The sequence below is a fragment of the Mugil cephalus genome, chromosome 5, assembly GCF_022458985.1.
Source record: "Mugil cephalus isolate CIBA_MC_2020 chromosome 5, CIBA_Mcephalus_1.1, whole genome shotgun sequence".
In the NCBI taxonomy this organism is placed as follows: Eukaryota; Metazoa; Chordata; class Actinopteri; order Mugiliformes; family Mugilidae; genus Mugil; species Mugil cephalus.
In genome coordinates, this window is record NC_061774.1 from 19,570,427 (window position 1) to 19,587,376 (window position 16,950).

A 16,950-nucleotide genomic window follows, 5' to 3' on the forward strand; every position below is an offset into this window, starting at 1 on the left:
ATGCGAGAGTGTTACCACCACTTGATATAATATCGTCTTATGAAATGAAAGGGCTGGAGAGAATGGAGCACAAAGGCATCCGACGCTTGAAAAAGAGGCAGCCTTGTGGTGTCTAATCCGCGCTGTCTAATCTCTCAAATTGCTGTGACGTTTGATGAAGGGGGCTCGAGCTGGTGTGAGGAGAGGAACGGGCCCAGTCAGAGAGGGAAGCGCGAGAGTTTTATTTATTTATTTTATTTTTTCTGTCTTTTTTTTGCTGATGTGTACAGTGCAGATCCAGCTGCGCCACTACGCTTCCGAGCAAATCCTTCTTTAAATACAAGCTGTGTTGTTTACAGCAGTTCTCTGCCTCCAGACGCCGTCAGCTCTCTGCCTGCCTACGCTGCCTGTGCTCATTTGACACTGCCTCCGCTCTTATCTGCTTTACGTACTGCTCATCAGATGCACCATCCCCCCACTTTCCGTAGCCTGGACGGAATATGCATGGTCGCATGTTGCATGCACGGACACGTACACATGCGCGTACGTATGGGAACATGAGAGAAAGGGAGGAACAAGAACTCAAGGAAGAATGAAAGACTGAGTGGGAGAGAGTCTGTGGGGATTGGTGTTATATTCTGCTGGTGTCAGCTGGCTCGTGGCCTGCAGATTAATGTGTGTGTCTCTGTGTGTGTGTGTGTACGTGCATATGCGCGCAGCACAAACAAAGGCACCCTCACAAACACCCGTAAACAGATTAGCTCGTCTGCTGAGAAACAAAGGGTTAAGAGAGAATGCAGATTTCACAGGGAAAGGGAGGGAGTCGGAGCCGTGCACCCAGTTTCGGTGTGTGCGTTCGTGTCAACATTGTGTACGAGGGGGTGAGCGGGGGCCAGCGCGGCGGTGGAGCGTCGTGATCCCTCTCCCTAATACTGTGTGGAGAATCTCCTCGCCGGGCTCAGCTGCCAATTCTCTCCACTGTAACAGTCCCATTCTCCTCCTCAGCCAGTGAAACAATGCCGCCATGCCTTTCTGTGCATCTCCACACAAAGAGCCCAGCGCCGAGACAGACGCTCGGAGTGAACTGAGACACAGCACCGGGACAATAGACCAAGAATGGTTTTGTTCGGCTTTGTGCTGCACGCTTGTGTAGACAAACAATAAAGAAAGTTCCAAGGGACGGGCGACTTTTTTTTTTCCCCTCATTGTTGCAACTTTAAGAGGATGTGCAGTTTAGTTTAGAAGTGGGAACTGTTTCTTTCCAGAATCTTTTGCTTGAACTAGCGTGTGTGTAAGTGACTCTACTTGAGGTCACACTTGGGGGAAAAGAAACTGGTTTTCCAGCATGAAACACCACCAAGGCCTGATCTGTTGACGGCGAGGCCTGTTCTGTTCTGCATTACGAGGCCAATCAACTTCATGTTTCCATTGCAATGGCTCAATTAATAAGTATGGCGCATAGAGATAAATAGCGAAAGCTCCTTTAAGGTATTTGCGTGTTTAAAAGCAGTAGGAAAATGCACCATACACACTTACACAGCTTACTGGAAGTTCTCCCTCTACCGGTGGCGGCGGATGCTGAGACATGCCGCCTCAGAGGACCACCTCCCTGGGACCTTGAGCCAATCACGACAGCCGAAACAAGCCCTTTATCTACAGGGGCTTATTAAGCTAATTGAATTAGCATGTTGTGGTTTCTGAACCCAAATACGATTAGCCTGTTATTACCGTGTTATCAGGGTCCCTTGTTACAGTAACAGCAGGTTACTTTTGGCTGCTACATTAGCTCTTTTTCTCCCTCTGCCTCTCTGTCTGCCTAACCACAGATCTTTTTTTCAGCATATTAGCTAAACAGCTTCTTATCTGGTAAATAACTGGCACAGTCACAGTGTCAGGAAAATCTGAGATAGAGCGGGGCTCATACCTGTTGAAGCTGCACCTGTGTTGATAGTTTATTGACTCTGAGTAATGGTATCAACATTTTATGTAGTGATGATTTCGCAAAGAATTCTTGGTGTGGTTTCTCTCTGATCTATGGAGGGTTTAATTGTCCTTGTGTCGGCCATTTTTTTTTCTCTTTTAGTTTTTATGGCCCACAGGTGCTCTCCTGGTTTAGTCTTATATTGTTATATTGCGAGACACTGTGGTTTCCAGCCAAAGGGTTCTTATAACGACAAGCAAGAAACCAAATGGCAGATTTACAACAGGGTATCAGGGTTAAATTGCGATGCACCAAACTTCCAGTTCTAAGTTCCAGTTAAGGCTCATTTAAAGTTCTGACATTGATGCTGTAAGTTACGTATGTAGCCTGTGCCATTGCGAACCATTTATACTTGTGCGGCGTCAGTCTGGTTCAGTCTGTAAAAACAACACGCGAACACTAGTTGGCGCTGTGCTTCTTTTGCCAGTTGGGTTAATTTTTGTTTATACTTCCTGCTTCATTTTCTACTTTCTGCTTCACTTTGAACAATGGCAACGGATTGTATTTTTTTTTTAACTGAGATTACTCAGTGTCTGGCATCATTATTGATCCAAAACAACCAGTTTGAAAATTGTGGCGATGGAAAAGCAGAAATACTAACGCGGAAACATGCTACTACCAAGCGGACCATTTGTAGCTCTTGCACTCTTCATCTCCGCGGTGTGTGTAGCTACATTTCTGGGCAGGTGCTAGGGATGTGTGTATCGATCCACAAATATCAATACTTCCGTTCTAGATGTGTGTGTTTTAGAATCGATCTTCACGTCAAAATATTGGTCCCAAGGAAGTCTAAAAAGTAAACAGTGTCAAGTTCTAACTTGAAGACCAATCTGTCTGCTCCAAAGATAATTATACTGAAGTCACAGCCACTGTTTTTATTTACATTTTTGTTTGAGAGTTTTTTTTTTTTTTTAAATGTGATTTGCTCAGATTTTCTGTTGACGTGTTGATTTGCACAGATTATCTTTATTGCTCTAATTAAAAACAATGATACTTTGCAGCTTGTTTAATTTGTTTACAGTGTGCGAAGTACATTTCTCATAACTGCATTCTCAAATGTTCATTGTAAAAGTCATCATTGTCTCATACACAAGTAGACATCTAAAAGGATCGGTATCAGTATTGGGATATTAGCCCCTTGGTATTACTTGGTATTGGATCAAAAGTTAAAATGGCGATGTCACACATCCCTAGTCTGTGCAGGGTCTGCATATGTCCTGCCCTGTCGCCGTGGCTACGGACTCAAACTGATGCAGAAATCTAAAGCACCTATTACTCCCAATGGTGTTTGGGTTCTCATGTGTTTATGTTTGAACAATCAGCTTTGTCGTTGTCCTACAGCTACAATGTCACATAAAAAAGAATTAAACACTGTTTAGAGGTCCCCTTTGTCCACTTTCTCTTTTTTTGTTGATGTTATTAAGGTTATGTACTTTTTAATGATGTGACACAGATTGTTACCACTGAACAAAACATACAGTGGAAGACTGAAGCAGAACTCATCACCTTTGCCGTACTATTCCCGTTCTTGAAGTGGAAAAGCACATTGCGCGACTTGCCCAAAATGAATGCTAACGTCGCTCTGTCTTTCGCTGGATGTGTAAAAAGGCAGCAGTTTGCTAACAAGCCCATCATAACAACTTTATAATTTGTATTTGCTGCTGCCTCCAAGTAGTCAGAAAGGGACGTTTTTCTAGCTGCTGCCTTTTACACTTTTAAAAGCCGAAATTTGCGCATGTGTTATTTACTTGGAATTACCGGAGGACTGTCACAGTGAAATCCAAGACAGCAACAACAAATTAAATACTGAAGTCAAAAAACACAAAATGACATGAGCTATGAACCGAACAAACTTAATGGTTTCATGGTAGACTCGATGTATTTATACAATCAATATAAATAAAATTAATAACTAAAATCACAGTTTATGGTTTATGTTCTTGTGTTTGGACCCAAAGCAAAGATTCTTCAGAAAGAAACGAAACCCCTGTTTAGTCTCAATGAACCTGTGCGAACACAGCGTTCCTTGTGCACTGAAGCTGTCTTTACCAGCTGGCAAAGGAGCCACAGAGGCTGGCTTCAGCTGAGAGAGTGGGAGGTGGGCAGAGTGGGTGGAAGGAGGTGCAGGGGTGAAGGAAGGGGTTGGGGTGTTCGGAGGGGGGGTGAATGGGGCTGAAAGGGGATTTACGATCTGTCTTAACTGCATGTCGGATGGTCTGATAGCGTCAGACGAGACCCCTCCCCACCCCCCGCACCTTTCCCGACGTCGGATAGGGGGTGTCTGTGTCGCCCACGAGAGACCAGGTTGGGGAGTCAGCTGGTCTCGGCGAGCCTGTGATTAATACACTGGGGCTGCTCTGTACCACCTCCACACCACACTGTCCTCACCTCCAATTAGCATGTTAATGAACCCGCACATGTGTGCAGATATGTGTGTGTGTGTGTGTGTGTGTCACCTGAGGGCTCTTTCTCACTGTGCAGTATAAACAGAAACAGGCTGGCATTCAGCAGAGTGGCTGCTGCTCTGCTAATTGAGACCGTGCGTGTCTGTGTGTGTGTATGTGTGTGTGTGTGTGTGTGTGTGTGTGTGTTATGGACTGTGACCCTGGTCGTACTCGCTGCTGTTATGGTAACCGGTTGAATAGGAATGTTTTCTCTGTCTAGTTATACCTGTCATGGTGACCTTTGTTCTCGGTGATTGCTCAGAGGTGGGCATGAGCAGTCACAGCTGCTTCTCCATGGGTAACGTGATTTACAGGCCGGCCATGAAACATGATGCATATGCATGTATTATGATGCTGTTAACACTCAAAGCACAGAAAACAGCTCACTGTGCCAAAAATCTGATTCTTTTTTTTTATATATCACGTCTAATGATTGTTTAGCTTCCGGCGTCGGTCAAGGCCGGCAGCTGATTGCAACAGCTCCTATTTGATCTGCAATTCAATACTTTCTGGCTTTATACCAGTACTTGTATATTGTTTATTCTATTCTATTATTTTTATCTTATTATTTATCTTGTACTCTCTTTCCACTCTTTATTCTTGTTTTTTTTTCTGCCCCTATGTATGCTTCTGCAAACCGCAATTTCCCCACTGTGGAACAAATAAAGGTTTCTATTCTGTTCTATTCTATGACCGGTGCCAATTCTTCTACATGATACCCTTACCTTTTTAGTTTTAATTAAGGTTGAAAAAGTCCCCACTCAAAAGGAAAATCCATTCTTTTTCTCCTCTTTTCTTCTAATACAGTGTTGTTTAGTCTGCAGAGGCGTCTGAGGTCTATTAACTGACCTGTTTGTAAGTAACTACAGTCACTGTTAGTTTTCTGCCAGTTTTGTTTAAAAAAACAAAAAAAAACAAAAAAAAAGCCTCCTCTGGAATAAAAAAAATAGAATTTGTGGGAACAGATTAATAAATCAGCACTAACAAACACGCAAATGTATGCTCAAAGCTTTAAAAATACAAAACAATATGCAGCATCACAGGTGTTGCAGGGCATCTTATTGTTTGTTCTGGTCCCAGTGGTTCCCCATATTTCCCCACAGCTCGATTCTATTCTTGTGTGTGAAAAAAAGTTGTTCAGTACATTCATTTTGACATTTTATATTAAAAGTAATTGAGTTTTCTTTAAGGTTTTTCAAAAAAGCATTTGGTATAATAGGTGAAAGGCAAATAACAGTGGAACATTTGTTCTCAATCGCTAAAGTGCATTCTGCATTATGCACAACATGTAGAAAAATGATTTGAAACACGACGACTTGTGCAGAATGGAGACAGCCATGATAAAACTCTGTGGTGCTTTTTTGCTGCTGGTTCTGAACCAAAACCATAATTTCATATTCCAGCAAAAGGTAGTAACCACGCATTTCATCAACTCCAAAAAAAAGTGAATTCGTCTTCATTTCACCGCTGTCTTTTGGCTTGACTAAGAAAACAATCCCTGTTTCAGGCTTTTAGATAGCCCACATTCCTGTGTGTTTGTTAGGCGTCAAAAACACCAAAGGTAAATTTGCAGATTATCTACCAGCAACCATATAGCTGTATTCCCAGTTGGGCCTTCTGAGTGCTTCTGCATGCACAAGAATGTATGTGCATTTAAGTGTATGTGTGCACACACTTATGTACAGTCGCGGGCACAGATACGATGAGCAGCTCTGCTACAGCAACCTTTGCAATAATCAGTTCTGTCTGATGGGCCTCTTTAATTAACCTTGTAGGAAATTAATCCCAGTGTTAAATGGACAAGAAAAAGATGTTTGATTACCACCGTGGGCCAACTGGGACTTCTCCCTCTGTCTAATTGCCCAGGAAGAGAGAACAAGAGAAAAAGAAGCACAAATGAGAAACAGAGAAACAGATAGGGAGAGAGAGGCGAGAGGGGAGAGTGGAGAGCGAATCCTGTGGTGTCATTAGCGTCTGTGTGAATGTCAGTCGGTCCCTGGAGCACTGATAAGGCTTCACCGAGGGGAGAGAGGAAAAAAAGAGGAAACATTTGGTTAAAGTGAGAGGGGCGAAACAGTTACAAGATGTAGAGAAATTCTTCAGACTTTTCCTAGGGAATAGTAAGGAACAAATTGCTAAGTACTAACAAGCAGCTAACAAGTTAAGGGCTTCAGTATGTATCAACCAAATTATGTTCTGTGATGGTGTGCTGCCCAAAAGCAAAAGAATTATTGAGAATATGCTCCACTATGCCTCCAGTCTGCGTTGATGGTGGTTGGAGTCAGCTGAAGCAATGAATTCCTTCATGTGTGCAGCACTGACAGAGAAAGCTGAGTGTCGCTCTATCAGCCATGTCCAAGAAGCACTGCACTACAAGCAAACCTGTCCAGCTCGGGGAGATGTGCATTTTAATCACAGTGTGTGTGCTAAAAGTAAAAGCGGCTGAAATAACACATAATTTCACTGTTTGGCTAAAATCTTAGAAAAACAGAATGAATGGAATAACACTACATGTGGGTAACAAGAAGCCATGCAAGTAGTGCAAATGTTTTACCACTGATGTATATCACAACTTTTGTCACTGTACGGCTCATACCAATGGGAGCAACCGACATCTTTCGAAATCAGGGAGCAATTTGAGCCAACTCTCCACCAGTTGCTCAATTCCTGCAAGGCTCATCCTCTTCTAAGACTGATACAGCTGCGACCTCGGCCTGTCTCTGCGGATTTTCTTCTTCCTTTTCTGTCTTCTGAAGTTTTGGGTTTGTGGTAGTGTGGCCGAGCGGTCTAAGGCGCTGGATTTAGGCTCCAGTCTCCATGGAGGCGTGGGTTCAAATCCCACCACTGCCATCTTTATCTCCATCTACATGCCAGGTTATGCCAGACCCTTCAAGTCTGAAGTCATTATCAACTTCTTAGAAGTTCCCGGGTGTACTGGTTATTACTCTCTGCAATATACAGTATTACTGGGATTTTGCACTTTCTGCTGTGTGGAGGAGAACAACAATCAGTAAAGCTCCTTTCACATTGGGATTTTATCGGCTAAGCTTCGATGTGAACAGGAATTCCGCATCGACCAACTTATTTACGCAATGATGTTGATGTACCTGCCTGTTGCATTCTGAGTTTGTCACTGGACAGTCTCTCAGACTGTGTCATTATAGAAGCTCCAGGGCTGCAAGCAGCTCAAAAACAGAGCAAAGTTTTGGTCTACTCCCATAACAGACCGATCAAATCAAATGCGTTGTTACACAATCATTAATGGAAGCACATACGTGAATTAGCCCCATCTCATGCTCAGGAAATTGCACTGATTGGAGAATGCATGCGCGACTGTGTTTTTATACTGCTTGTATAGCGATATCCCACACTTTTTTATTGATCGTGGTAGCGCACTGGTAAGACCGTGAGATCAGCAAGCTGCTCTGCATTCGAAGAAAAGAGGATGAGAGGAAAAAAGAGGAAAATCTGTTGGCCAAATAAAGTTACTCATACAAAGCTCATCTTACCTCTTGGTTCTGTTGTTTGTGGTTCTTATTTCAAACTTAATTTTTGCACATCTCTACCAATGTGCAGCACACACCGGTGGGAGCCCTTGGAACCTGACATCTGTTGGCATCAAGGAGCGACCCTCCACCAGTTGCTGTTTCTGCTCCACAGCTCAGTTTCTGGATGGTGCCCATATTTTCTTGTTAGACTGATGCAGCTGCAGCCTCAGCCTGTCTCTGTGGGGTTTCCTCTTACTTTTCTCTCTTCCAGAACAACGAATGTGTGGTAGTGTGGCCAAGCGGTCTAAGGTGCTGGATTTAGGCTCCAGTCTCTATGGCGGCGTGGGTTCAAATCCCACCACTGCCATCTTTATCTCCATCTAAATGTTATGCCTCAAGTTTGAAGTCATTATCAACTTCTTAGAGGTTCACTGGTGTACCCTCTGCAATATGCAGTGCACTGGTAAGGTGTCATCAGTGAACTGCTCTGCATCTGAGGAAAAGAGCAAATTTGGTGGCAGATATCGGGCACTGTGCAGGACACAGTTATTTATTCAAATATTAGACAGCATTTTGAAACAACGGGGGTTTGACCAGTCCATTCTTCAGGTCATCAACAAACTAAACTAAAAAGTTATGGTATAGCATGGTGTAAAAATACACCATGCTGTCCATTATTTACTTTGTAGCATACAGCCTGGGGTTTCCTCTTCCTTTTCTCTCTTCTAAAACCTCAAATATGTGGGTTGAGATCCCACCACTGCCATCTTTGTCTACATCTATATGTCTGGAGTGGAGTGTTGGGCTCATTCTGAAACTACAGATCAAAACTAAGAAAGCTGATTGTGCCAAACTATACAGAGTAGAGCAATTTTGATTCAGAATGTTTTATTTTCTCAAAAACATCAGGCTCATTCTTCTCTCCTTTTGGGCCGGACCAGGCAGGTGCTTCCCCTTTCTCCTCACTAATGTCTCCAGATCTGTGCACTGACCTCAGCTCTCTATGACTCATCCTGTTGCGTGTCAGTGTATGTGTGTGTTGGCTGTGTTCATCTGTGTGTTAACTTCCCGGATCCCTGCAGGTGTCTGTATCAATAATCCAGAGGAACAGCGCGAAGAGAACCAGCAGAGGTTACGTCGGCTGTTTAATCCCTTCACCGTGGCAAGGTCAGTCTGAAAGTCATGGTGTGTCCCCCCTGTCTTTCTTATATAGACACTTTCTGACTCAATGAAGAAGGATAACGAATATTGGCCTAATGTTTCTTCTGCATTCATTACTGTTGTCCATATTCTAATGGAAAAGTAATGGAGCAAGTTCAGTCATTGGTCATAGTGAACTGCACTTAGAAGCCAGCAGAACTTTCTTGCATTCTTTTGACTTGAAGTTTCTTATTACTTGCTCCAAAAGTTAAGATAGTAATTTATTATTATTATTTGCTATCACTATAAATTTCTCTGCCTGGCTTCATTAAAATGCTTCTTCCAGCATCCCTGACGCACCCATCTTTTGGCCCGTTTTCTTTCTAGCAGGCCAGCTGACCAGAAAGAAACACTATGAGACACTTAAACACTTAATTTGAAACATGTAAAAGACAGCTTTTGTGGTATCTAATCAAACCATTTGTCTCTCTCTAACCTTTTGTCTGTGTCAATCTGCAAGTACATAGCCAAAACGCTACGTGGTCATGGCGTTTCTGTGTCACAGAGATGTGTTTTTTCATGCACTTCAAACAATCCTCATGAAGAATAATGTTGGAGTTGGAGCTAATAAATAGTAAGAGACGAAGCTCAAGGCAGCTAGTGTCTAGGATCATTGAGTTTTCTGAGTGCAGCCATTTAGAGGACCAATCACAGTTACTGCAATCTTAGCTGTGGTTTGTTGCATTTCCTGCTTGCTAGCCTACAATGAAGTAGGCTAGCAAATCTATGTAGTACATGCTGATCCAGCATGTAGACTACTACATAGGTGTTTTGGTTGGTAGACCAGTTTGGAGATACACTATTTCCAACACATGTAACATGTAAAATAATAACTGTTTTCTGTTATGCAGTTATATTAATTAGTGTTTATACTTCAAGATGCAGGATTGCAGGATTTTTCATTTTAAAAGTTGAAGATTACCTTATGAAGTCAAAGTGCAAAATATGAACAGCTTAATTGGTAAGTACTGGTAAAAGTTTTATTTAAATACACAATACTGTGCAATGAGATTTACTTACTTGGCAGACATCTGTTTCTCGGATCTGTCTTTATGTGTGAGTCTATTTGAATATTGTTCCTGTCAGCCGGGCATCCACTGAGTTCATTGTCTTGCCTTCTCCTCTAACGAGCTTGTTAGTGTTAGCTCATCAGCGGGGTCAAACTCTCTGAAAACACGCATTACAACGCAGCCAAAAGATCGCCTTACACAATTTGAATAAATACAAGGCAATTTGTCACTGTCACGTCAGAGTTACCCCTTTCTCTGTCTGCCTCTCCCATCCTCCTGGCTACCCCCACTTCTCCTCCACCCCCGTTGCCTCCTCTGCCCCGACACCGGGGCAGGAAGCAGTAATGGTGATTGTATTAACCCCTGGTAGAAAGCGCTGACCTTTGCTTCTGTTCAGCTGCGGGGAAAAGTAGAGGAAAACACACTCAGACGCTGAATGTTTACACAGTCACGCTAAAGGATTCAGCAAATGTCGGACATTTTTGGAGCAAGAATTTGATTTTAGCATTACAACAGATCTAACTGAGGGGGCTAAAGGCAGCAGAGTAGTATAACTAGTGTTTCAGCAGATCCAGTAGAAGATTCTCTTGTCGCCCGCTACCTGTTTAAGCTGTGCCGTGTAATGTATAATTAGTTTTGATAATTAGCTAGATACGAAACACCAGGGGTCTGTGTACATTATTTCTCTATGAGACAGATAGTGGTGGTTAGAAAGTCATGTACTGATACATGTTTGATATTGAACATTTAATTGTTATCCACAAATGAGATAAAGGGTGAGGTCTCATCATCTAAATAAGATTTCATATAGGAAATATTGTCGGATTTGTTGAATTCCCACAAGGTGCTGCTGGGTTTTACATGAGCTTGTAGTGGGCGCACCTTTACCGGAGTCACATATGTCCGCAGTTTGACTCAGGTAACTCAAGACATATTCACATGACAACTAAAGCCCTAACAGCTCTTGTCTTAAATCTGAGGTAACTCTCAAGCTGAGTCTGCCTCCCTTTTTTTTTTTTTTAATCGATACTCAGCTTCTAGGTCTCCAGAGATTATTTTGTGCACTAACCCAAATATAAACAGGCAACAGACATATCTATGGACTAAAGAGGGTCAGAATCACCTCCTATAAAATGCTCTCTTTTAATGCATTTCTAGGCAAGAAACACACCCTCTAAAGGCCGACTCTGGTGGGACTCGAACCCACAACCTTTGAATCACTTCTTCCATGCTTAACTAGAAGTCCAACGCGCTGTCCATTGCGCCACAGAGCCCTTGGAGTAATGGCTTTAAGGACCAAAAAAGATGATTTACAAGAATCTCTTTAAGTCTGTAATTTAACAGCAGTAGTGTCATTTTACAAAGCCAGGTTTTATTTTTCCTTTCCTCCTTTGAAAGCAGTAGACACATGGCCCATGTGGTTATTTGGGCACCAAATGGTAAAGAAGATTATTTAACAAAAGACCATTTTTCACCCACACCCATGTTTCCATTGCACGTTTGCATTATATCGATGCATCTGAAAAACCACCTCATGAGGGCGTTAAATGTGTTTCAGCGAAATTTGAGAGCCGTTTCCATTACCATTTTTTATTGTGATATTTGGGTTTTGCACATTTTTAGGATTAATGAACACGCAGCAATTAACAGGTTACTGTGTCAAAACCTAAATATTGCAATAAAAAACTGGTAACAGAAAGGGCTCCATTTAAAAAAAAAACTCTCAAATATCACTAAAACACTTTTACGCTCGCATTAGGTGGTTTATCGTATCGGCATATAACCATGAGTGTATCATGCAATGGAAACCCTTTTTTTTCGCAATTCCAAAAGTCCATTTCCTAAAAGTGAAGTGAAGAAAGTGATTTTGAGATTTATGGGATATCGTGAGACAAGACTTTCTGAGAGTTACAGCTCATTTGTAGAACACCTTTCAATGAAAACACAAATAAATCGCAATTGTAATTTATCGATGATATTCAGAAAAATGACTTTTATTTAGAGAAAAGCTGTAATGGTGAGATACAGCTAATGACGCCTTGTTTGAGAAACTGTCATCCATACATACCCTCTGCTGTAACTTTGAAAAGAACAAGAAAAACCCCATGAAACTATTCTGAGATTGAAATCAAATTTATACTTTTTGCCTGAAACAAACTCTCTTGATTTTTTGGCCAGAAAGGAACGTCTTCAATAAAAACAGGCGGAAGTCAAAAGAGGCACCTTCGAGTGTATCGGGGTTAGCACAACAGCTCAGACCTCCTGCACTCTTTCATCTGGTTATTTCAACATCCCTCTGTTCCCCTTCCACTCCACTCTCTAAAACAAATCCTCTTCTTTCTGACAACCTACTAACTCTTAAATAAATCCTGCCTGACCCAGACTATACCCCTCCAAATAAACACACACATACACAGAACCCAGAGGCAGAGCCGTGACCTATCCAGACGCTGACCTGTGTGTGGGTGAAACAGTCAGTCCTGATGGACCCACATGTCCTCTTGGCTTCTAAAACTGCACAGTCTCCCCTTTACTTTCTTTTCTCGTCTCCTCTTCGCTGTTCGTTCTCCCTTTTCCCTCCAGCCCCCTCTGGAGACTCAGTGATAACCAGGGCAGACGTGAGGAGGAAGGGAGCGGAGGAAAGAGGGATGGAAGGAGGGGAAGGAGGGTGGTGAGAGGGAGTTGTGATGTCCCGACTCAGGGATATTTAATCCTCTCTGTGAGGGGCGAGCGTCTCTTTCCCTGTTTGGCTTTGGGAGATCAAAGAGGCAGTTCAGATTCTGGGCGAGATCGTTCGCTCTCTCCTCCTGAGTGGACCAGAAACACACACACACAAAGAGACACACACACATACATGCACAGAAGTACTTGGGCTGAGTGGTGAGGACATTGGTGGTGGTAATGAGGCAGTGATTGATGGGAACTTTATGCTTCTTTACTGCACTGTCTCTAACCGCCAGTATATGAGCCCACTCCAAGCAAAATCAAATTTGTGCGCGGAAAAGGAGACGGCAGGAAAGAAGACGAGCAATTGGCCTCGACCGACAAAATCATAACACTTCTATTTGTGTTGAGTTTTCTCCTCACGTCCGTAGAGTTTCACAAATGAACTTTGTGTTTTTGGGAAACTTTCGACTCTGACACCGTGACTCAACGAGCTTCTTCGTCTGGCGTGGGCACAATAAAACAAACACACCTGGGGTTGCGGTCGATGCAGTGGTGTCTGCAGTCTGAGAACAAACCGAAACAATTTTGTTTGGAGTATACTGTTGGCTTGAGGCCACGTGCGTGACACCGACTGTGGGTAGGACTGAATGCTTTGGCCATGAACCCGAACTCAAAAACCTTAAAGTTAATAACTCATTTACCAGAAACGGACGATTAAAAGAAAATCTGAGAACTCTAATTTCACATTGAGAAGCGGTGAAAGTGGAGACATCTCACCGCCATGTGATCCGGTGAGAAGCTCTGGCATTCTGGTGAGCTCCAGTCTCCAAAAACCGAAGTGACAGCATCTGTGGTAGTCTACGACACGGAGCGCGTAATAACAACATCCCCGATATGAGCTTTTCAGCAGGGGGTCTCTTTTGTATGCTGCGCTCTCTTTTTCCTCCCGTCCTTGCTCTTTACCGCATTTTATATTATTTATCTTTTTTTTTCACGCGTGCTGTCAAAACAGGACAAAATGTCCTCCATAAATAACCGAGCGGCAAAAAAAATGGCACTTTCCTCTCAAAAGTTACAGAATTTGTTTCAGTACCAAGCAAGAGGTAATGTAGATAGATGACCTGGAAGCTATTCATCTTTTGTAGAGATGCTGCACAAACAGTGTTCGCAACGACTAACTCCGTTGGCGTAGCTTTTTTTTTCTGAATTAGCCACAGGAAACACAACAAAATAAAATGACCTTCAGTTTTTAATTGTTTTTCCTTTCCTGATCCCTCATGGGGAAATGATTCGTCTGCATCTAACCCATCCATTCATTCACACAGCACATGTACACTCTGATCATTGGGCAGTTTGGCATGCGAACCAAGCGGAAAACTCCAGGTCTGAACGATGCAGCCCATGCTAACTAATTTGTTTATTTGTTATTTCGGTTCTAAAATTCTGCCTAATTAAGTCTGTTGTCACAGGTAGCGGAGAGTTGGGTGGGCGGTTCTCAACGTCCGACATGACCTTCCTCGTCCATATATGGAATATCTGTGTGGGGGCGGAGTAAAGCTCACTGAACTTGGCACTTCGGGCTTCATTTTCAAGGTTCAGAATCCAAAGGGCAACATCACAGTGGGTTTGTCCACAGTATATACAGTCAATGATGCGAACCTGTGACCTCACAGTCCCAGAGCTGTAAGGTCTCTGACCACTGCTCCACAGCTCTCCCTGTTCATGTGCAACATTTGTCATTTTTATGCACAGCCCTGCCGGTGGCACAGCCATCTGCCATCCACTGAGCCGACCTGCACACTTTCATAATGCGCTACATAAAAGAGCGCAGCGCTTCCTGCACTGGCCTGAAATGTTGACACTGGACGTTAATCCTAAAGTGTGGAATCATTCAGCGTGGATGTAATCCCTATGGATATGCGAGCAGATCAGTTTTATGTAAGGTATATACTGTGGTCTGTAAACCCTAACTCTCCATGAACATTCCTACAGACTTGGCTCAGACATAACATGTTAAACAACTCTAGGAATGTACTCATCAGAGGCGGAGTGCTTTATTGTTTGATGCACTAAGGTTATTCTCATGTAATGCCTAAAATGAGTTTCACACCCATTGCGGTGACTCTCGCCAAAGTGTTTATAATAATACTTAAAAGATATTCCGTGAGACATGAAGCGAGTACATTTCAGCGCTTTCTGTTTCATCACCCCGGAGGAGTTTGTTAACAGTGGGAGCTGTAAACCGTAGAGCTGGCGATAACAAAAGTGATGATTCCAATGTTTCCTTTCTATTTGTATTTTAATTTTATCCTGAAACACACACTCGTACGCGCCGCGAATGCAAAAAACCCGCGGCTCCCCTGCCACTCGGCTTCTGAGGTTTGCAGGTCTCTGATAGGAAGCCTCTGAAATGGAAAAGAGATAAGAGTAAATAAACAAATAAATACAATAAAACCGAATTTGTGCTGGTTCAGTGCACACAGAGGGAGAGGGGGGAGGAGAGAGCGGGGGGGCGGCGGAGGGAGTGCACTGTGCGAGGCCCGACGACAAACCCCACAAAGATGCATTCTCAATAAAGCAAAGCAAGGTAAATACCTAAGTGAATTCATGCAAGTTCCATTTATTGAGTGAAATCTGTTGAGACCGCGCGCTGATAGAGAGAGACACCATTTGGCTCTCGAACAATGGAGCTATCAGTTACTGCCTCTGTGTCCCTCGATATGATCTCCGTCCATTTTACGCCATCGAATTGCTCCAGAAAAAAAGAAAGAAAGAAAAAAAAAACATTCTATTTCCATCACAATAAAGTTATTTGGTGTTGTCAGCTAATTCTCAGTGGTGTAACAAGCTTTCTCTCAGCGGCTCTTGATGATACCTTCGCGGAGGAACCGTGCAAAACCGAATGTTCTGCACAGGCCGCCCGCCTTTAAAGCGGCGCCACGGGCTTTGATGTGCGCCCACACCAACGCGCCACTCCAGCAGCCTTTCTTCTCAGATGTTGCTTAATTACACTATCATAGTCTGTTAATTACCTTATCAGTGCGGCATAATCCCATGGTCAGTGTCTGAACACCGCGAATCAAAGCAAAGCAAGTCTCTTTCATGTGCCTTTTTTTTCTTCCAGTCCTGATTAGTGAATTCAGTGGTTTGTGAGATTGCAGATGAAGTTGGTTATTTTTGCTAATGATTAATGTCTCGCGGAGAAAATAGAAATAGGTGTGTTTGTTTTATCCTGTTTACGTAGTGTAGGAGCGCTCTGATGCTAATTCTAATTGTTGCCCCGGAGAATTACTATTTTGTCATGTGAGTAATGAACACAAAGCACGTCTGGTTTTGTGGATATAACGCTAAAGAGATGGGAAATGTGCTTATTTGCTTTTATTTTATAGAGTGAGCTGAAAAGTTCCACGCAACTCTTGGGTGTCAGGTGTATTATATGCAGGAGGTAATCGGCCTAGCTTGGCATGCACACGTTAAGCTTGTTGAAACAGTTACTTGTGGTTATTTTAAATAAATCATAGCAGTTCAACAAGCGGTCCGCAACCCCTGGGGGGGGAGCGTCACAAAATCTTTAGTTGATTAGACATTTTTATATATATATTTTTTTTAAATTCCTCCACAATTTTCCGGCCTGGCCACCATTCTGTTGCACATGATTGAAATTTTTAAAATTAATATTTGGACCTGTGCTTTATTTGAATGGCTTAATATTGAATGCAAAATTATAATAATAATGTATATTTAGAAATAGCACTAGGTCGAGCCCGACATGTAGTAGGTAGGAGGGTCCCTACTTGATCTCTCCCTCAGTTTGGGGGTCCTGGGCCTGCAAAATGTTCATGACCCCTGAAATAAATCTTTAAAGCAGGAGACCTCAGTATTGTTCCTTTCGGCGCCACCTGTGACAATAAGTAGTAAATGCAGGTCTGTTTTTGAACCTCATTTATCCAAACCGTGTCCCTGGTGTTGAGCGTCACTTCTGCCTGCTGTCTCAGAAAGCTGTCAGTCAGGTTATGGATTACAAACTGTGTGCAGCTTATGATTTATGGCTCCACAGACACCCAATTCCAAATGTTGTAGATTTAAGGACTTTCATGTTATTTAATCATCGGTTCGTGAGGTTAGTCCTTATTTTCTTTTACCTCATTTGCTGACAGATAACAACTTACAGGCTTTTGTGG

General features: G+C 42.8%; 3 non-coding genes across 3 annotated transcripts; 2 read left to right on the forward strand and 1 right to left on the reverse strand.

Moving 5' to 3' along the window:
* The first annotated feature begins 7,172 nt into the window (after window positions 1-7,172).
* trnal-uag lies at window positions 7,173-7,254 on the forward strand. Its single transcript has one exon. It is a non-coding gene; the product is annotated as a tRNA-Leu (tRNA).
* Window positions 7,255-8,177: 923 nt separating this feature from the next.
* Window positions 8,178-8,259, forward strand: trnal-uag. The gene has a single exon. It is a non-coding gene; the product is annotated as a tRNA-Leu (tRNA).
* A 3,025-nt stretch (window positions 8,260-11,284) lies between these two features.
* trnar-ucu lies at window positions 11,285-11,376 on the reverse strand. The gene is given in 2 exon segments: window positions 11,285-11,320; window positions 11,340-11,376. It is a non-coding gene; the product is annotated as a tRNA-Arg (tRNA).
* Between the last annotated feature and the right edge of the window lie 5,574 nt (window positions 11,377-16,950).